The 23344-nt window shown below is 36.5% G+C and overlaps 1 pseudogene across 1 annotated transcript; it reads left to right on the top strand.

Moving 5' to 3' along the window:
- The first annotated feature begins 3912 nt into the window (after window positions 1-3912).
- Window positions 3913-23142, top strand: LOC149148789 (autophagy-related protein 13a-like; annotated as a pseudogene). The gene is made up of 3 exons (XR_016263308.1): window positions 3913-5471; window positions 6096-6280; window positions 22342-23142. The product of XR_016263308.1 is annotated as an autophagy-related protein 13a-like (transcript).
- The last annotated feature ends 202 nt before the right edge of the window (window positions 23143-23344 follow it).

Below are 23344 nucleotides of genomic sequence, written 5' to 3'. Positions count from 1 at the left end.
ATGTAGACCTTGTCCACACGATCAAAATATGCTGACATCATAAACCCAAAAAATTATTGACATACTAGCAAAAGAAGCTTCCTTATCATGACTATCTATACATGATGAGTGATCAATCAAACAGCAAAATCATAGATGCTTACAATTATCGCTATACACAACTGATTATCTTATGAAGATAGATACAAAATTACAAGAATATTGGGAATAGACATAAACCAAAATACCAAGATGACATAGGAATAACTCATGGAACCAGTGAAGAGTAGTAATTATTCATCCAAAATGATCACTAGTGATATGGAGAGGAATTAAAGCTGACTAATCTTCATGGTCAAACTAATTATTTCAATAACCATAAACACATTTTTTTACACATTGTTTTTAATTATTTCCAAATCTATTTTATTTTTGAAAATAAAAAATAAAAATCATGTTAAAGTAAGAAATTGATTCAACAATATTAAAAGATGTAGTTTAAACATTTAGATGTTTTAATAAGGCCTAGTCTAACTTATAGACAAAATGAATTTATTTTTCTTGTTATCTATGAATTTCAAAATGTATTTTAAACAACACAAAATCACAATCTTACTTGAAATTATATCTCCTAATTCTAATGAAAAAACTATACCGTTTTATTTTTTACTTAGCAATTATTTTGATTAATTTTCACAGTCGAAATTTTTTAAAATCTTAAGTTTTAGTAATAAAATCTATAAAATTTCATAATATTAAATCCGTTTATACATTAAAAATACATTTTAAACCATTTAAATTCACAAAGTTAAAAAAAAATTTATATAACTAAAAAGACATGTCATGTTTTAAACTGCTCCTATTAAAATTACCCCATGTTATTAAAAGTAACCAACCATGTTTTCCATAAGGGTAACTGACAATTATGACCACTAGAAAATCCTAGGACCACGTTCCAATCCTAGGACCACGCCTTCGGTTTATGTGTATCTTTTGGTGTTTTTTAATTTTTTTATATCGAAGTACTTTTGTTGTACTTGAACAATATCTCTAACACTAGAAAAATGGAGAACATCATCCATTCCGAGGTTGGAGTTAGTCATTCAATTGGATCTCCACATGAAATAATGATATGCCTTGTGATTTCAACTTTGTTGATAAATATATATATATATATATATTTTATTTTTTTTTCTTCTTCAAAGCTATATGGTTATGCCTCATCTCTATGCTCAAAATATATATGAAATAATGTCTTTTGTTTTTGTTTTTTTTTTAAACAATGGAAGTGCAGTGTAAAGATGATAGAAAGAGGAAAGAAATTGAGTGACTTTATTTTTTTTATTGTTAGGTAATTTTAATCATTGTTATTGATTTGTTTGTGTGTTGTTAGATCTAATATGTTATAAGTTTTGTTCATGAATTTGTTTTTCAGTTGCATTATAGTTTTTGGTGACCAATAAAGTTTAGGAGTTTGTCTTCCTCTTATTTGATTTGAAGAGTTTTTTACATTGTGTAATGGGTGTTTTTTCCAAACTTGTGTCATGGATCTCTGCCCCATGGTGGAGTGAGTAAAAAATGTCTTAAGCTAGAGAGATTTGTAAAAGGGGTAGATACAATTCCTTCCTTTGACTTGGGGTTTTCTTCTTCAACGATGAAAAATGTTAATACCCTTAAGGAAAAATGGTTGATTGATAACGTTATTAGCATTTGGCCTAGTTATAGCTCTGTTTTGGATTGGATCTCTAAAATTTGGGCAGATCACGAGCTCGCTAGTACTCTATACTATGATAAAGGTTATTATGCTTTTATTTTTGAAAACAAGGCATAAATTACATTTAAAAGGAACAACATGTTCAAGCCCTGGATTATGAGCATGTTCCTTTTAAATATATTTCTTGCAATGAATATGGGCACTTTGTGAAAAATTGTCCTAATGCTCTAGCATCTTAGCCTCCTTCTATCATAGTGCCATCTTCTCAAACCAATGATGAGCAAGAAGTATTCAAACAAGTTATAAGAAAACAAAAAAATCACTTGCCTAAGTGGTCTCATATTGCTAGTAGGTCTAAATTTTAGCAATGTTCTCCCTTTAGTAATAGCTTTGAAGCTTTGCAATCTTTGGGGGTAGAAATCAACGTTGAAGAAGTTCAATCTTCTCCAACTTACCATTCTAATAAGCAAGTTCCAAATCATGTGCTACCAGGACAAGATGATGAACCACACTTGTTGGTTCAATTCAAAACACATCGGCCAAAAATTTCTCTTATGTGATTTCTACCGAAAGACTTTGATTAATTCATTATGGATCACATAAGCTTGAATACAGAAATTAAAAACTTGTTCATCTTGCTCTAATGATGAACCATGCTGGTTGGTTCGAAACACTTCGGTAAATATTTCTTAATGTGATTGATTAATTATTTTTTTATAAATTAAAAACTTGTTACATAATAATATTTTATATATTATCTTTTAATAATAATTCAATCAAATAAGTTTATGGGGTATAGAATAATTCAATCAAATAAGCTTATGGGGCGTAGAATAGACAATGATAATATTTTATATATTACCTTTTAATAATAATTCAATCAAATACGTTTATGGGGCATAGAATAATTCAATCAAATAAGCTTATGGGGCGTAGAATAGACAATGATAGTCATTCCAAACACCAAAAATAATATTTTATATATTATCTTTTAATAATAATTCAATCAAATACGTTTATGGGGCATAGAATAATTCAATCAAATAAGCTTATGGGGCGTAGAATAGACAATGATAGTCATTCCAAACACCAAAACTCAGGCCGGAGTTGGTGATGGGACTTGCATTCATATTGCTTGTATCCTCCTACACTACGGGCGTTGCAAATCGATTCCAAACACCAAAACTTCAAAGGCTGGAGTTGGTAATGGGACTTGATAGGGCATTCTCTTAAGACATTCTATAGTGAAAAAGCCATTAGTTTGAAAACCCGTGGGTAAAAATCCAGCCATGCTAAGAGCTATTGTGGCCTAAGCTAAGTGCCATTGTGACGCAAGCTAAATATTATCCTTAAATGATTTTAACAACTTAAATACCCCTAATCATAACTACTAAAACTACATATATACAAATCATCTTAAAACTTACATTAATTGACAAACTAAACAAATTTAAACTAATAAAATAACATCAACAAATTAAACTAAAAAATTCAAAGTAATATTTTTTAATTACCCATTCCAATTCTTAATTATGTAACTTAAAATTAATGACTTACCATTTTTCTTTTCAACAAATGAAATTTGAACAACCATTTTAAAAAAAATGAGTATTAGGAAACATTTCCAAGTGTTTTTTTAAATTGCAAAGCAAACCAAATTTTCCCAAACATGACAATCATCATTTTTTAATATCATGGAATTTAGCCAATCAAATTGGACAATTTTTTTTGGTTTGATATTATTATGATTATGTAAGATCCAAAGAATTAATGAATTTTTTAAAATGTTATTTTGGAACTAGATATAATTATTAATTGTATCTGCTCCAAAAAAAACAGAAATGCAGAGGTGATTTAATAGGTTTCTATTTGATTATTTATATATATATATATATTTTATTGGAATTTTTTTTTAAGTGGGGGCATTTTGAATATTGGGTCTACTAAAAATAAACAAAATCCGTAAACCGTCTATGTTAATTTCTATCGGATCAAAAGAAAAATCTTTATTTAAAGTATGCCGCCAGTAAGTTGTTATTAAGGACTTGACTTCCACCGCTGACCCAGCTGGCTGTCCAACTGTGACACATCATCGCTTTCCAGGTCTTGCACTGAGATATACTGAGCATACAATATTACACGTGTCCACTTCAGAATCTCCGAAATCCGAATCTGGAACTTTAAGAAGAACTAAAAAGTATTCTCAGCAGTTATGAGTTTTGTTCTCTAACGTCTTTTTATTTTATATTTTCGTGGCTCTGCTCGCTTTTTCTGTCTTATTTATTTATTCTGTGCGTTAAACCCTACCACGATCTGACAGAACTCACCTGTGGGAAAATTAGCTTTCTCAAGTTATGGGGTGGGATCGGCTCTCAGCGTTTATTTATTTTTGCTGCGGTGACTGGTTGCAGGTTCGATTCCTGCAAAGTGGGCCACAGGGCCGATATAGGGCAGGTTATTGCGGCGTTCGTTGTTCGGTCAGTGGCAAAGTCTGTTGAAATTCTGCACCCGTAAGGGTTTGGGGTTTTCTAAGCGTGTTTGCTTTTTGCGAGAGTTTGCCGGTTCGTGTTCAGCCGCTCTTACAATGGCAGAGTCGGCGAAGATTGAACAGATTGTAGTGAAGTTCTTTACCAATTGCTTGCATATAATATTGGAGTCGAGGATTTCGGCCGTCTCGTCTTCGTCGTCGAAGGGAAAACCCTCCTGTTTCAATTTGATGCTAGGTTTAGACGAGAATGCCATTCCTGGTATAGAGCCCTGGAATCGAACCCCGACCACGGAACCTATGTACGTGGACATCATCTTGGCCGGCGAGGGCATGCCTTCCACTTCAGCGGCTGGCAGCCGGGTACTGGAGAGATGGGCCGTGAATTATTCGCACGTTCCTTCCTCCTCCCGCTCCAAGTCATCCTGCGCTGCGGACATGGAACCGCCAACTGTGTTAAAGAGAACAATGATACTACTACGCTCTGTGTATTCCTTGGCAAGGCTGCTGCCTGCTCACCGGAACCAAATGCGGCTGGCATACAGGATATCTGCTTATCCAGAGCCCCTGCCGCGTGGGAAGATGCATCGCTACAACTTTGTCCCCGTGGAGATCCCCCGCGGTAAGTTTTCCCTCTCTGTGTCATATTTGCCTGCCCCATTTGCAGCAGGAAGTAGAGCAGGCAATGAAAGTATATGCATGTCAGCAAGCCCTACACACATAATTTCAAACTATGTTCGGAGCCCTGCTGCCTCTGAGAAGAGTTCTCAGGGTGACGTGGCTTCGAGTGGAAACCCATCGGCGCCATCATCCCCTGGGTATAAAAACGGTGGCTTTGGAAGATGCCATAGCTGGAGTGGGGCTCTCAACAAAATTCTGCTTCGCTCACCGTCGCAATCCCCTATGATGTATAATGCCAATTATCGCTGTTCGCCACTGAATTCTGGTGCCCCCCCCCTTCCTAGGAGGTGCCATAGCATCGACCATTTCACTTCGCCTTCCCCATCGCCGCCTATGCGAAGTCGTCTTCTGCAGAATGATAATGATAGCAGGTCAGTTCTTGTACGAACCGAGAGCGCTCCTGTAAGCATTCCACCATGTTCTAGTGCAAGGAGTCCTCAAACGTGGGCTGCTGAAAATAGAGCCTCTCTGCCTCCTCACACCTCTAAGAGTAGAAATCTTGTTCGCACATTATCTGGTAATTCTAGGCTTTTGTCTGCGTACTTTTAAATTTCTCAAGGATCAAGGACTTCTGAACTTCACACAGCTCTCCAAGTAAATCCAGGCAAGAAGGTAAAATTTGTTTTTTCATTCTTAGAAGATTGTAGCTTAAAAGTTTTTGATGTTGTTTGTTGAATGAGATGGAGTTATTTACATTGGCCCTCATTTTTCTTTTCTTTTTTGTAGTCCATGCTGCATTTTCCTAATACAAATTCAAGGCTTCCCTGCTTAGTTGCGTCGGTACATTTATATTTCCTTTGTGTTGTTTTTTGTTACAATTTTACTTCTCATCGATTTTTTCTCTCCTTTTCTAATCACGTGAAGAAGATCGTAATAGATAGGACATAATTAAGAGTTTTTTGGGGTTTTCTGTCCTACTGGATTGAGTAATTTACATTGGCCCTCATTTTTCATTATTTATAGTCCATGCTGGATATTCATAATACAAAGTTAAGGCTTTTTTGCTCAGTTGTTGTAGTAATTTTATACTAACTTTTTAAATATATCCTTTATTCTTGTTTTGTCATTTTTAATTATAACCCATTGTTCTAGTCTTGTATACTGAATTTATTGAATGGGTGATATGGAATTTATGTTGCAGCAATGACTTGACTCGTGAAAGATTCTGCTGTTTTCCGTAGCTGTTCTTTTTTTATGTGATGTTTATTCTGATAAAGTAGACATTCTCATTTTTAGGTGGGCAAATCTGAGAGAGAAGACAGTGAATCATCATTGGGATCAAAGATCATGCACAGTGGCTCACCACAGGTTATGGGCTCTAGAAGTTCCAGCAGACGTTCTTATACTTATGAAATTGAAGATGAAGACTTATCTTGCCCCTTTGCGTTCCAAGATGATGAGAGCGATAGCTTGAGGAGCAGGTGTTTGAATTTTCTATTTCATTCCAATTTTGCAATTTCTGTTTCTCGTTTTTCACTTTCAGAGGAGTAGCTGTTTCTTGTATATTTTTGAGGTTGTGAATTTCATCGTAATTGCAGTTGAGTTCTTAGGAAGATTCTTCATATGCCATGATTAGAAACGGAATTGACTTTTAAAGAGTAATAATGCATTTTTGCTATCAACAACATTAAGAAATATTTTTACTCTGAGCAGATGATTATACTAGCTGATCATGTCATTAGGTGGTAGCAAGTGAAACGGCAGTTCATTTTTCTTGTTATATTCCTACAACTTAGTCAAAATTATTTGTAGTCCTCTAATCAATCGTTGATAATAATATTAGCTGATCTTTCCATGAGGTGACAGCAACTGAAAGGACAGTTTACTGTCATGTCAAAACCTACACCTTAGTCAAAATCTTTTTTGGTTATTTATTCTTGATGGTTCATTGATCAACTTGTACTAGGGCCGATAATTCATTCAGTGTCACTTGCAGTTTGAATAGATTAACAATGATCTAATTAAGAATACAAACCCAGGCATTTAGGGTTGAAATTGGTCATCTTATTTTGCCGTTCTCAATTTTTTTTTTCCACTGAAAAAATCATAGTTTCATTTAATCATGAAACAAAATTGATTTCTCTATATGCTTCATAGCTTATCTTAGATCCCTCAACAGAATTCCAGTATTATAGCAAACTAAATCTCTATGAAAGTATAACACTTCCCAACAGTATAGGAAATGGAGCACATGTAAGGGCACCCACACTAAACATATCTGAAGGGCTGTTACAAAGAATTTAAAAATTTTCCTTATACCAAGTTGACATGGTCCAATAAAAAACTGTCCAAACTATATCATTAAGAACCGGAGCTCTCTAATGAGCCCCCTCATCTTATCAGCATGTATCATCAACTGAAGTCCAAGTACTATCCTAAGATATCACCGGAAAGAAACAGAAACATATTTCATGATACAATTGTCATAAAAAAGTAGGGTGATCGGATTCAGAGAACTGCTCATCCAATTTTCCAAAATGTTGCATCGACCAGTATCCAGAATATTCCAGCCTTTGACAATCCATCGGGATTTTCATTCCTTGTAAACATGATGAAAGGAGATATGATTAGAATACAAACAAAAGATTTGTATCTCCTCAAAGATTGACCTTAATAAGAATTTTTCTAAAGTGTATAGCCCCCTCATGCAGTTATCACCACAAGTGAGTCATAGAAATTTTGGGATTTTGTACACCATTTTCAGCTGCAAGCATGAGAATTAACTTCTTTGGAAAACTATTCGTTCCTCTTTCCAACCTAGCTTTACACTTCATCACATGTGATACTGACTCCCTTATGAATAAAACACAAGCCCCACTAACTTGTGGGTGACTTTGAGAAGGCTCATCAAAATAAGCCCAGGCACTTGATTTTCCCACCTCTTCCACAAACGTTAGTCTTGCAGCCCGGAGAAGCACATAATATAGCTGTATAGCTGGCATATTCTTATCATCGAATAAACACACATTCCTAGCAAGTCAAATACCCCCATGAAATGATGATTGGCAACACGTTATAGCATTTTACACTTGTGTTTTCACACTAGTTCTTTGGACATTCTTGAATTGTATTCCTTCTCCAAACATCTGTAAGCCTAGTAAAAAATTCCTCTTTCCACACCTGTACAGTGCATTGTTTTAAAAACTGGTCCAGTTCGACATGGAACTGGACAAACTGGCTGAGTTGATAGGAAATTGAGTTGACTTGGCCTTTAACTTGGCTTGGGGGGGCAGTTTGGTACTGAACTGGCCTGAACCAGCCTGGACCAGTCTGAGTTGATGCAGATGATCATGTACCCAAGGGATCTGAGGAGTCTGAAGACTCTAAGCCAGATGATGTTTTTATAGCTCTTGCTGATGATCCCATTTCTAGCCAGCGGTGGTGAGTTTGATGAGTTATGATTTTGATTAGTTATTTGTAGTAGGCCAGTAGATTGTAGCATGATCTTTGGACTCTAGAGGCCATTTAGAGACTCACTGATTATGTATTTTGTTGCTGATATGTATTTCACTTGGTGCCATTTTGATATATTCAACCTCACGTGGTACATAGATGAGCAAGCTTTGCATATTTTGTCTCTAATGGTTTGGAATCTCAAAAATAATTGTCATTGAAATTTAATTATTTTATGTATTTCTTCTGAAAACTGAGTCGAAACCCAGGTTGATAGGTGGCAGAGTCAAAGTATGAGTCTGAGTTTTAAAACTATGGTTCTACAGTGAAGGGACATTATAAAAGAAAATGAAGAATGGTCTCCGCAACTTCCTTGCAAAGAGATTAGCTACTGGGACCATATCTACTCCCCTTTTGTAATTTTCCTGTGTAAGAACCTTATCCCTGATTGCCAACTAAAGAGTGTTTGAACTTCCAAATACTCTTAAACTACCATTCCGAATTCACCACCACATTCATCTTCACAGAGTACCTTATAACCCAACTTAGGGGTGTAAAGACCAACAGGTATATTCTTCAGTCAATTTGTCCTTTACACAAACATGACTGGATCTTAATGAAGCAATATACCCATCCCAAGCAGTAGCATCCTCATTGATCAAACCAATTGATTCTGCAGGTTTCCACTCTTGTTTCCAAATCCTAGTAACATTTGGAACAACCACCTGGTCAAGTGTGAAAAAGCTTTTTTCAAGTAATGTTTTCATCAGATTTCCTGGAAGTCTGTAGTTTTCATTGCATTCAATCCAAGGACCATATCTACTCCCCTTTTTTAATTTTCCTTGTAAGAACCTTATCTCTGATTGCCAACTAAAGAGTGTGTTTGAACTTCCAAATACTCTTAAACTACCATTCCGAATTCACTGCCACATTCATCTTCACAGAGTACCTTTTAACCCAGCTTTAGGGGTATAAAAACCGCCAGGTATATTCTTCAGTCAATTTGTCCTTTACACAAACATGACTGGATCTTAATGAAGCAATATACCCATCCCAAGCAGTAGCATCCTCATTGATCAAACCAATTAATTTTGCGGGTTTCCACTCTTGTTCCGAAATCCTAGTAACATTTGGAACAACCACCTGGTCAAGTGTGAAAAAGCTTGTTTCAAGTAATGTGTTCACCAAATTTCCTGGAAGTCTGTAGTTTGTATTGCATTCAATCCAAGGATCCTTACCCAGTCTAACCCTGTTCTCTCTGCTGCCTTCCAAACCAACCATCTGCTGATAAAGTGGAATGTCAAGACTATTACCTTCTATATGAAGGAAGCATTATTATAGGATTTTGCAGGATTCCTAATCCATTCCTCAACACTATTAGGCTCTATATATTTTTGGTTTGCAATCTGATCCTAGTGACCCTTCCCTATAATCAATCTCTGATCACATTTTGCAGGAAGACTTTTGAAAATTATGAGTATTTTTGAGTCTCCATCCACCAAAATCCTTAGGGTTTGAATTTTTTTTCCAATTAACCTTTGTTATATGTTTCTTTTCTTTATCCCCTGACCAGACTAACCTTAATCTTACCTTCCCCATCCTCTCAAGTACACCTTTTGGAATGGAAGCAAGAAGCATCTAGTAAACTGGAATGGTCTCGAACATTAAGTTGACTAATACCAGCCTATCTCCCTTGAATAAAGTTTATATAAAAATAATAAAAATGTAAACAAAAATAAACTTAAAATAATGATTAATTAACTATTAGTTAATAATGAAGAGGCATGTCTCTAAGGACATGACCATACGTGAAAAGGTACTTGCCTAGGATATATAAACAGGCCCTCACCCTCATTTGCAATCATCATGTCACTTGTATTCAAATATTCTTATATAATATGTTATCTGTCCCATGATGGACATTCTTATATACCAGATATTCTGAGTATTCCATTGTGTATACGAACCGCGTTCGTTACATTGGTATTAGAGCATTTCTCTGAGTATATGAACTTTGTTTATTGCAGCCATTTGTTGCACCAAACTGAAATCCTTCCTACCTGAGCCAGAAGCCAGTCCTAGTCTCTTTTAACATAATCATTGGGTTTTGAATAAAAACAGAGGAACTTTAATGCATTCTGAAATAAAACCTGTTAGTAAGGGAATAACTGAGACAGGACTCTTTTGTTTTTATCATCAATAGGTGGGAAGGAAACTGCTGACTTACCAACATTGACCATCACTTCTGTAGTGATACAGTATAAATCTGTTCTCTTTCAACTTCAGAGCATCCCTTCTAGAGTGATCACAGAAAAGTAAATGTCATTCACAAATTGTAGATGTAATAAATATAAGGAACCTTCAATCTCAATACCCTTGAATGAGCCTGTTCTCTTTGCCTCCAATAAAGGCCTACTCAAACCTTCAGCCATAGTGAGGAAGAACGGGGTTGACTGTTGGAGAATTAAGTAGGGAAACAATTAAAACAATTCTCCTTCCTTAATAATTGAACTTATATTAGCTTCTTAATGTTCTTTATTAGCTTCTTTTCATCAAACAATTATCAAGAGTATAAACCATGGAGATAGAAGACAATGAACACAAAATGTAGGCTCCAAGCTAGGGCAAAACCCCTTCAAGGGGAAAAACCCAGAAAGAATCTCTTCTCTTCTTATAGAATTTGATCAAATGAAAAATCCAAGCCTCAAAGACCAAAGCCAAGATTGTTGAAATTCTGAAGTTCTATGCTGTAACAATTACTTATTTCAAAAACTTCCTTCTGCTGCAATATTAGTTATAAGCAATTGTAGATAGAACATAAACCAAATGCATAATAGAAGACAACCGAGAACATAAACGAGACATAGAATTTAGGTCCAATGACCAAGGCAAAATCCACAAGGGGAAAACTCAACCAAATTCTTCTTCTACTAGATATCAATTGTTTAGCAGAGATACAAAGTACAATGAGGGAACAAGAGAATGAGTAAGTTCACCCTAATTTGAACAAGTTTTAGCATAAAGATCACTGGTAGCAGCAACAGGTGCAAACACTAAATCAACCTTCGCTTCAACTAAATCAACACCGAATCAACCTTGGCTCACCAGCCTTGCTCTTACTCTCCAATTCTCTCTCTCACAATCTTCTTCAAGTCTCTCCAACTCTCTCTCTCAAGTTCAAATTCTTCTTTCACAATGCACAAGTAGTGAGAATGAGATGATATGAGATACTTATATAGGAGGAGCAACAAAATATGGTCATAAAGGAGTAATATGCATGCCTTGAGGAGTTACATATGCCATTTAGGGAGGTACACACGCCTTTGTAACTTATGCCCTTTGTAACTTATGCCATTAAGGACGTACACATGCCTTTGTAACTCATGCCATTGAGGGAATGCAACATATTCATTAAAGAGTGCATAAGAGGAATCTTTTATGACATGCTTTAATCATAATGAGTGTGTAAGAGGAATATGCCATGCTTATAATGAGTGTGTAAGAGGAATATGCCATGCTTTTAATGAGTGCATAAGAGAGAGTGTTATTAGAATATATCTCTATATCTCTATTTAGTAATGCTCAGTCTTTTAGATGTTTCTATTCTTATTCTTTTAGCAGTTTCTTAGATGAAACTGTTTGTTCGATATTCTACATAGAAACCTGATGTTTCTATTCTTGTAAATATCTTTGTATTATCATTGAGCTGTTTGCTCCATGTGAATTAATTCATTGAACATTCTTTTATGGTATCAGAGCAAGGTTAAGAGATTTCTTGAACAATAATTCTCTCTGCATCGTAATCTCTTGAGTCTTTTCTAAGGTCGAGCCCTCTGTAAGCCAGGCAGCCTTCACTGAGTCTTAGCCTCGGCTTTGCTCGCTGTGATAAATGCACAGTCATCCTCTCCTCTTGTGGATGAAACTTTATTCAGGCAATTAATGGGCAGTCTCATCTATCTTACTGCTACCAGACCTGACATCAGTTTTGCCGTAAGCTACATTTCTCGCTTTATGTCAGCTCCTAAAGCTGATCATTGGATAGCAGCAAAGCGGGTGCTACGATATGTGCGTGGTACTTCTGATTATGGCCTCTTATATACTCACAGCTCCACTCCTATTCTCAGTGGCTACACTGACTCTGACTAGGCCGGTTCGGTTGATGACCGTAAATCTACAGCTGGGTATGTGTTTAGTCTAGGATCTGGAGCTGTTACTTGGACTAGTAAGAAGCAACAGGTAGTGGCTCTCTCCTCAACAGAAGCAGAGTATCGGGGAGCAGTTAAGGCCGCCTGTGAGGCAGTTTGGCTTCGTCGTATGCTTGCAGATATGCATGTTTTTCAGACAGGGCCTACTTCTTTGTTTTGTGATAATCAGGGAGTGCTCAAACTTGCCAAGAATCCTGTCTTTCATGAACGAACAAAGCATGTGGAAACTCACTGCCACTACATTCGACAGCTGGTTGAAGACGGCTCAGTTCAGTTGCACTATGTTCCCACCACAGAGCAGCCCGCCGATATTTTTACCAAGCCTCTTGGTCCTGATAAATTTGTAAAATTTCGCGGGTCTATTGGTGTTGTAAATAGATTGAGCATTAAGGGAGGGTATTAGAATATATCTCTATATCTCTATTTAGTAATGCTCAATCTTTTAGATGTTTCTATTCTTATTCTTTTAGCAGTTTCTTAGATGAAACTGTTTGTTCGATATTCTACATAGAAACCTGATGTTTCTATTTTTGTAAATATCTTTGTATTATCATTGAGCTGTTTGCTCCATGTGAATTAATTCATTGAACATTCTTTTAAGTGTAACATATCCATTAAGTGAGAGAGAGTAACATATGCATTAATTGAGGGGAGTTACATATGACATGATCGAGAGCCATGATTGAGAGACATGAATTTCCTTTTAATAATAATATAATAGTATCATAAAGTATCAATAATAATAATATTTATAATTAAATCGAGATTGAACTATTATGATTGATTAATGATAAGTTCAGTGATTTTCCATCAACTAGACTTGATTTCCAATTGATGCAAGGTGATTTACTATTTTTGGAAAGTCATACTTGAGATGCTAGACATGATTTTCTATTTTTAGAAAGATTTTAGATAAGGAAATTCATCTCTAAGCAAATTCTCCAAGGAAATTAGATAAGGAAATTCTCCAAGCACTAAGTCATCCCTCTAAAAGATCTCTTTTAAGACAAGACAAGGTCTACCTAAGTCAACAAAAGTCAACTCCTTCAAGGTTTTCTCCAATCAATGTTCGACTCGCAATATAGGTTTGCAACTTTGGTCTGCAACTCTTGGCCTTGCAACAACTACAGAAACCCTAGAATCTTCGCACGTGTGAGAAAATTATCACAAAATTCAGATTTTTAGTTTCTTCTTGAGATGTGCTCCCTTTTCCTAGACTTTCGCTTCTTTTTTCTTCTTCTTTCTTGGTTGAGATTGAATTGCAGAAGTGTGTCCAAATTAATCAACTTTCCTCTATATTGCCTTCTCATGAGGTTGATTAGGCCGTTGGCAGGGCTGACTTGGTCTTAGTGTTGAGAAATCAATAGGGCAACAAATGAGGTGATTTCTCTTAGACTTGATAATTGCTTGTGATGTTCTTTTACTTTTCTTGATTATTAGCTTCTTCTTTTCTTATTATTATGTTGTTCTTATCATCAAACAACTACCAAAACATGAAGATCAATAATACACAAGGACACAAGATGTAGGCTGCTAGCTAGGGCCAAAACCTCTCTTCTTGAGAGGAAAACTCACAAATCTCTTTTCTTATAGATTCTTCAAATGACAAAAACCAAGACCTCTAGACCAAGACCAATACCTTTCCAAGACCAAGTCACACCTCCTTGATGATGTGCTTTTTCTATCCAAGTCAAACCAAGTCAAATCTCTCTCAGTTGCACAACTTCGACCCCTAACTACAAATTTTAGCCCCCATTGTAGGTTTGAAAGTTTCGGTTGCTGCAACCAGCTACAACTTCGCATGTGTGGGTGAATTAGGGCTTTTAGAGCTTCTTCCTTCCTTCGCTTGGATTGCTTCTTCTTCTATGCCTTGTGAGAGATCAATTTTCTCCTTTTTCCTTAGACTTCGAATCTCCATGACTTCTTTGAGAACTTCAACCTAGTAGCTGCAAAACCCTAGCCTTCCTTTTGTATGTGTGAGATGTAGAGAGAGAGAGAGAGAGAGAGAGAGATTGAAAATCTTCCTTCGTCCTTCAAGTCCTTCGCTTGCCTTCTTCTCCTTGTTCTTCGCTTGATAATTGAGTGAATGAGTCCATAGGAGGTCGAATGCTCTCTTATATAGGCTTCCAAGGAGGACGACATGCTCTAATTAGGTCGACTTCTCTGCTACTAGGCTGACTTGGGCTTGAAGCGATATTTTGTTGATTTTTGGTAGCATCGGATGTGCTCTAAGTCTCAAAATTTGCAAGGAGTCTAGGACACATGTATTTCACAGTACCCAGAAATCGTTTTGGGAATTCCACCTGAAGATAGTTTTATTAAAATAGTTAATTATTTTTAATGGGTGCTTAAGTCTAAACTTAGGAAATTAAAATAATTAAAGGGTATTAATTAAATTGGGGGTGAAACTTCTGAAGAAGATGAAGATCGAGCCCAAATGATCTGAGCCAATTATTAGAATCTAATCTGTGTCGTTGATTACTCAACTGGAGGATTATAAGGACTTCGATGGGCATTTGGAAGACACATCGAGTGGGAGATTAAGAGATCGATTTCTCAAGAGAGCAGCACAGAGCAGTCATAGAGATCATCGAGGAGATTTTCTTGCAGTGAGGGGCAGGGATAGTTTTTTTGTTGGAGAGGTTCTTGATCCGTGGATACATCGCAGAGGAGGCATAAATAGATCTAGAAGAGGCAGCGCAAAGTCACGCTGGGTAGCGTAGAGTCACGTTGAGACAACGAAGAGCAAGAGAGGAGATTCAAAATTTGCTGAAGGGTCGATTTCTAGAGCCAGAACCCGAGGTGTGAGACTAGAATGGCTGGAAGTCAAAGTTCCAGAGGAAAATCGATCAACAGAAGGAGTGACGCAATCCCCAGAAGTTGTGACGCAGAGCAATGTAATGATTGCGTAGAGGCAGCTTGGGGCTAGCCATGCTGTGGCTGGATCAGATCCGGATCATCAGTGATAGTGTGAGGTATAACTCACTCGTCTCTTTGCTAGTCAAATTCTTTGTATTGGATAACCAATAAGGCATCCAAAGATTGTATTAAGAAACTATTGCATAATAATACAAACCCTCAGCTGCTGCACCGGTTTTCCTGCATTGGGTTTTTTGGGGACATTTGTCCAAAAACAACGGTGTCACTTGTGTGTTGTGTATTTCTTGTTGCTCTGTTCTTGTTTCCGCATATTCTTTAAGTAGTGAAGGCTGTAGTGTATTGGTTTTGATGTTTACCGTAGAACACAATAAATAATTTGTTCAGTGGTTTAACAAATAGAAGAAACTTAATCAGTTCCTGCAGTAGAAATTTGGGTCTTCCAAATTTTCACAATTTTGACTCTTTGACTCAAAATATTCTTTTGACATGTTACAAGATGCCAAATGTGGTCTTTTCCGTATGATGATGACTCTTTGACTTCTTGACTCAATGACTAAACCTAGAAGCATTTAGTGGGTGTTTTGACCTATAAATAAAATGACCTTGAGCATGAAACCCATGCTACCAAAAAAATTAATAATAATAATAATAATTTCTTTTTTCATTTTACAATATACAAGAATCAAGAGTACATATGAAGACCCAACCTAGTTACATATTTCAACACTTGGAGGTTAAATTGGACTTTCTAGACACAAAATAATATCTTTTACATGTTACAACTTTGCCCAAATGGGTCTTATACAAATGATAATGACTCTCTTGACTCATGACAAATATTATCTTGATTTGACAAGCCCTAGGAGCATCATGCGTGACCTAGTTGACCATTCAAATGAAGCATGAAACCCATGATTGAAAATAATATTTTCTTTCTTATTTTGCTTGTAAGTTGTAACATAAGATAATTAGTACATAATGTGAAGATTACAATGACAATTATGAAGACCGAAACTAGTTACATTTTCCAACACTGACAAGGGGCACCTCTGTCTCAGCCCCTTGCCAGGCCTAAAGAAAGCACTTGCAGAGAAAAAAAATGTGACACAGCTTATTGCCCAATATACAAAATGAACACGGAACCCCAGATTAATTAACATCATTCTTAAGTAAAGCCAACTAGCCTATCATCAGCCTCTAAAAGATTCAGCTTAACCACTATTGCTTGCAATCTCTGTCTTAATAGTCTGTAGGCCCTCCTGTGCTACACCAATGGATTCATGTATCTGTATTTGCATGAACGAAAACCAAACTGTTCATTAGAAATAGATGTAGATAGCAAGCTCTTAAATCTTCTAGCAATGATTTTTGCCACTATTTTTAAATACAATACACAGGGAAATGTGCCTAAATGACTCAAATGTAGGAGGATCATCAGATTTAGGAATAAGGGCCATGAAGGTAACATTGGAGGTGGCACACTTCTTTTTAAATGCCCTGGACTCTTCTGTCACTCTCAAGTTTCTCAAAAATTTCGGTGGAATTAAGGCCTAATTCTATCATAGTATCATGTTCCCTAGAGGGTTTTGTCAGCTGGGGAGGGTTGGATGAGTAGTCTATGATGTGGATTTTCCTGCTGGTTCTTTTATTTATAATGCTTCTTTTGTCTCTTGATTGGAAAAGGTTGGATAGAATGCCAGGGTATCAGAAGAGTTGTTACCTTTAAATTACGAGGACAACTTTTTGAAATGAGCAAGAAATGTTTGTTTCCATATCTCGGTTGAAGTTAACCATTAAGTGGTTCTCTAGAAGAAATAATGCCTAATTCCAGTAGCAAGGGGAAAACGCAAGGTTTCAGCTATATTTGTGAATCTTCTAAATCCAAATCTCCCTCCCCTTCAAAGCTAATTGAAAAATATACTTCTACTGGGCCAAGCCTGCTTCATCTCTTAGTTCAAAATACATGGAATGTATCCAAGATTCAAGAACAGTCACATGACTATGTTGAGGTTAATTCCTAAGGTTTGTCAGGTTTGAAGGTTAGGATTTGAATTTAGATGAATCTCAACTTTGAAGGGAAATTGCACTGAAGTTTTGTGGAAATTCAACTACGTTGACAGGGGTATTTTGTAGGTGAACAGCAATGGTTGCAAATCCCTGAAAGTTCAAGGTAACTTACACTTATAGCATTTGATGCATATAAAATTGAAAATTAGCAAATTTAAATAATGTACATCAGCTCCAGCTAAATTTATTGAATATAACTCCATATAAAATATAATTCTGTTACCTGATATCTGAGAGCCCAACCAACATTTTTTACTGTGTTTTCCTGGAGTGTTCCAAGTGTATGCCCTTGATGGATTTGTCCACAGTTTTGTAGAGTCTGGGCTTTGTATCTGTTCCATTTCCGTCACATGTGGACTCCATTCCTGCAGAGTCTTCCCCTCTTTTGTAATTCTTTCACTGTGACAGACATGCTCTATGTAGTGTTCCCTAAAAATTGATGGGCTAATAGGGATGAAGTAGCCTATCGATCCCTGTAGGCTATAGTCCTCGATAAAGGGAAAACCCCTAAATACCCAATTTTTGGGCAAGTCTGGGGCAGCTGGGGCAAAAAAACCCAAAATTGGTGTTTGATATGAATTTCACTCAATTTATTAAGGAGAACCCCCCCCCCCCCAGGAAATCTATAAATTCAAGGGGGTTGGATTTGTTTGAGGCTTCACTGAATTGGATCATTTATCTCTATTTTTCTTTGAGCTTGAGGCTCTGAGGGTTTTAAGACCCCTTCTCTCCTATCAATTTCGGTGGTGAAAGATTCCACCCTACTTGGTAAATTTATTCTCTTTTATCTTTCCTATTTTGTTCTGGCTAGCAGGAGACTGTTTCATCTGAAGAATATCAAGTTTTTGGAGGAAAAAGGTTGAGGAAAGGCATCCCATTCATTTTGAAGTTAGATCTGAGACAGCCAGAGACTAATTTGTGTAGCAGATCAAAGTAACCTGCGGTTAAACTCCATACAAATCATACTGAGGTGGAAACAAATCATCTGGAGCAGGCTGAAGTGCTTCCTGAAGCTGGACGTCTATAGCAAAGCAGGCCACAGACAAACACAGGCTGCAGGCCCGAATTCTGGCAGCGAATTTTTTGAGGCAAGCAATCTATGGCAAAGGGACGAATCTTCTGAGGTTGGCCAGTGCGAGGATCTCTGGAGACAGATCAGTGCCATTAGAGAAAGGTTCCTGAAAGTTGAAACTCCAAAGTTTATCTATGATAGGCCGAATTTCTGGAGACTCTGCAAGAATGGAGTCAAATTCCCTGTACTCTTGTGGGAGCATCCTTCTGTGATGGATCAGTCCCTCCTCCTCTGAAGCAAATTCCCTGTACCCTTTTGGGAGCATCCTTCTGTGATAGATCAGTCCCTCCTCTTCTGAAGCAAATTCGAGGTTCTGAACAGAACAGGAATTATTCCTGTTGGAGTTGTTTGTGGGTCTGTTTGGGTAGGGTTTCTGGTCAGAATTCACAAGGGAATATTGGACATGCACTGTTTAGTTTGCAGACAGTTCAGATAGGTGTATACAGTTATATTGGTAAACCTGGAACTAGTTGCCTGATTTATTGAAATTTTTAATGAAGCTGGATAAATTATGAACAGTGGTATTATTATTGCATGAACAGTAATAGTGTTACACTGCATTGTTGAATGTGTTGTTTGTTTCACCCCTAAATGAGCACAAGAATATTCCTGGTAAGCCCTAGTGTCCCAAAGAAATCCTAGGGCAAAATTACCCTAGATCACTACACTCTATTTAACAGGTTATTCATAGCATTGAATGGCCACGGAAGAATTTCGACATCCGAAGGGCATGGTTTTGTGGAATCTAGACTCTGCATAGTATCCATCCTTCGGTTCTGAAATGTTTAGATTCCTGCTGGCCCACCCGTGAACTCAAACCTCAAACTAAACTCTGATTGTGTAAGAACTCGTGATCTTATAATCTCTCATATGTCATATTATATTTCTAATATATAAAGATATTATACATGTTACTGTTTACATATTATTATTAATATATCTAATATATTATTTATGTTATATTATATATATCTAATATCCTTGTTATATTATTGATCTTATGTGTATAGTCAAACTTAATGACAAATCTTATCCAAATCTCATTTTTTTTTGAATTTGACTGAATATGTGTTTCCTCATAAGAGGTCACAGGTTTAAATTCGGAGGGGAGTACAGTATGTATAGCTCTGTAAACTTTAGCAGTCAATTTGCTCCGCGGAGGGGATTAGCAGTCAATTTGCTCTGCGGAGGGGATTCCCTTTCCCACAAACAAGATTTGTCTTTTTTCTTTTCAAGAAAATGTTTTATATTTGATATTTCTAAAAAGAAACTAGAAATCAAATATGCATTGTCCAGGCCTCGTGACTTCTATTTCCAAAATCTAAGATTGTCTGACCTAGCTATGCATCTTTATGTTTAGAGTTCCTCATAACAGTTCAAGTCTTTTTAAGAGACCAGCCCAACTTATCACATCGTTACTACATAACAGTCCTATAAGGGCACCAGGGCATTAACCCTTCAAAAACTTTTTTTCAGTGTAGATCACATAAACAAAGAATCAGGAAATATATGATTCAAACCTAATGATGAATCTCATAAAAATATTCAAATTTAAACCGGATTTCATTGTTGTCAAATTCAGAGTCAGACCTGGACCATGTGACTAGTGTTGAGCAATACCATAAAAACATAATAGATGTTTTTTAAGAAATTGAGCTGTAAGGGTGTGAAGGATGAGAATTTCAGGCTAAAATGGCTTGAGGACAGACCCTTTTTTTAATTCCATTGATCCCAAATCATCCTATGGGAGGAAAGCTTCCTTCCTGGGAACCACAACTGTGGAGAGGGCTATTAGTGATATCTTTGTGGGCATGTTCAAAGGGGATCCACCATCAAGCTTCGTGAGGACAAAGTCGATACAATGCATAGTTTGTTTAAAGCATGTTCTTACATTCCAATCAGTCATTCATAAGTCGAAAAATCTCATGCTGCAACCGATCTGAAATGATATTAGTAGCATCAAACTTCATTTATCCCAATTGATATTATTAATGCTCAGACCATTTTTGTTGTGCAGATACTAAAGAGTCCTGTGCTATTGTTCCAATATGCTTTCATTCATCCAAACACATAGCCATGGGAGACAATGCATAGTTCTCAAGAAAATAGAGGTTTTATATATGACAGTATCTTATCTACCATCTTGCAGCAGCAATCCATTCGAAAGAATAACATACTGAAGTGGATGTTGTTTAACCACAAATTCCAATACTGAACGATGTAATATTAAATTAACAACCTGTCACTTCCCTTGATGGCATACAGAATTTGAGGTAGATCCCTCACAAATTTCAGCAACAAATAACAGTCATTTTCTCACGATCCGTTTAGTGCAATTCAACCTTAATAGATGTTGGATTCTCTAGCACAATCAATGCTTCCCGTATAAGGCACGCTCCTCAGTTTTTGGCCTCATAATTCTTTGAGTCAATTCAGCACCAATATCCCAACATATAATTTTTTTTTTTTTTTGTTATTATGGTTGTTTGGGATCCATGTACTTCTCCCAAAGGAATGTTAAAACCTTTTATTTTTATCTTTATAAAGCAATATATTATATAATCATAGCTGGCTTTACTTACACCCCCAAAAAAAGAAATATATACAGGTAAATTAATGGACATTTACTGTTTATTATTTCCCTCTCTTTTAAGTAGTCATACTAGCCGATCTTGCTATTAGGTGATAGCAATTGAAGGGCAGTTTATTGTCATGTTACATGGCTGCAAGTTTGTCAAAATAATTTTTGGTCAAGAACAAAATGTATTTCCTCCTAAGAGGTCACAGGTTCAAACCCAAAGGGGTAGAATATGTACACCTCCATAGACTACTGCATAGAGGCAGGTCATTTGTCCCACAATTAAGGGTCTGATACACAAATTTGATGTCTGTCTTGGCCTTGACTTTAAAATTAGATTATTATTATTATTTTCGATTGTTCATTGTAATTCACTTGTACCAGGGACGAGAAGTTATTGTCAGCCTCATTTGCAATTTAGGGTGGACTTATGGTCTTATTTGCTGTTCTAAAGAATTGTATGGAATGTAGGCCTAAATTTTATTATAGTATTATGGTCCCTGCGGGTGCTGCTGCTGGAGAAGGTTGGACAAGTAGTCTATGATTGGACTTGCTATGTGGCACTTGTAACTTGTATTTATAATTATTTTTATGTCTCTGTGTTGGGAAGGGTTAGAATGTCTGGGTGTCACAAGTGTTGTTGCCTTTCAAAATGAGGGACAACTGATTTAGGGCACAACAGGTTCCCTACCTCCAGTTATAAATTTTAACGAGGAGTTTGCCAGAGGAAGATGCTTCATGGGAGTGTCCTGGCTTGTAACATCTTGATACATTCAGCGTTTCAATTGCTTGAGAGAAAGCAATTTGGGAGAGAGGACTTGTAGTGTTTTTGGTAGATTTATTATTTTTATTTTTTAGAAATTTACTTCAAAAAACATACCTTGAAGTATCAGAAAACAATAATGCACAAATAGTTAAGACAAAAGGCTCCGTGTTTCCATTCTGGAATAGGGGGCTTAAGTAGAAGCAGCTATTGCTTCTGTATACTGCTTTAACTAACTTTTTTATTTTTAATTATAAAATTGCTTCATCTAATAATACCGTATTAACTATTTCTGTAACACAAAGACAACTAGAAGCATTTCTTGTCTGTTTTCAAATAAGTTTTATTATAAAGACTCCGTCTTTCATATAAGTTTTATAGTAAAGACTGCCCCTTTTAGTGAATAATTTTATTATGGTGAGGTCTTTGAAGACTCTACCTTTTCTATAACACTGCTTGTTGCATTTACCACTATTATTTTGTAGCTGTTGACTTACTAATATTTTTCATATTTTTTCCTTCAGAACGGGATCTTTTGATAGTAGAGGAAACATGTCAGAGGCTATGGAAACTGTGGGCCAGTCTTCAACACCAAGAAGAACACAGAATGCCGCAGTAGGTGCACTTGTAGAGATGCTGAAATCAGCACCACCTTTGTGTCCAGATTTTCAAAATCCATCAGAGTTTTCCCAAAACTCTGCTATGATGTCAGGGAACGACTCTTGGAGAGTGACTTGTCCAAATCAAACTGTTGATGACTTCAATTCTAGTAGGGCTTCTTCTGGTCCTGTGTTTAAGAAAGCTGCTGATGCATTACAAGAGCTGAGAAACTACATAGAAATCAAAGACAGCTTGTTGAGACAAAGTGGAATTCCAGAAGGAGCCAGCCGTGCTAAGAATGTACAGTCTTCCAAACGGGAAAAGTTTAAAGGTTTCTAGTGGGGCTCTTCAAGCCCTTGTGTAAGAAACCTATAGATGCATTACAAGAGCTTAGAAACTGAAACTCTTTATTGTGATAAAGTGGAATTCCATAAGGAGCGAGTTGTGATAAGAACGTAAAATGTCCAAAGGCTAATGGTTGTTATTCTAGCATGCCAAGGATTTTATTTTGGTTCGGTAAAGGGATAGTGGTGATTACCTGGCTTCCCATTGTACAGGATGTATGGTTATCTGAGGTTGATGATGGCCTTGTTTAAACTGATTAAATGAGGCTGTTATCCACTGATTTGTAAATATGTAAATATCATTCTTGAAACAGGACCAGAGAAGGAAGATCCCGTGTTTTTTTTTCAGGCATTTTTGTCAAGTCTTAGGCATACGAGTAATTTAGCAAATAGAGCAACGAAATCGAGGCACTCAACAGGTAGGAATTTGTATTTAAGTGTAAAAAGTTAAGTGGTGAAAAGGTTTCTATTTTGTATAACTTGATTTGAAATTTGATAATGTTAGATTCTTGTTTGAAATCATATCCTATGTCGTAATAATTCTTGTGGATGCAGTTGACTGCTACAGATCCTTGTATGATTT

Source organism: Pinus tabuliformis, chromosome 9, assembly GCF_031772625.1.
Source record: "Pinus tabuliformis cultivar Carrire ecotype Pingquan chromosome 9, CPIR1, whole genome shotgun sequence".
NCBI lineage: Eukaryota > Viridiplantae > Streptophyta > Pinopsida > Pinales > Pinaceae > Pinus > Pinus tabuliformis.
Note: the sequence above shows the minus strand (reverse complement) of the source record. Positions and strands in the feature narration are given on the sequence as shown.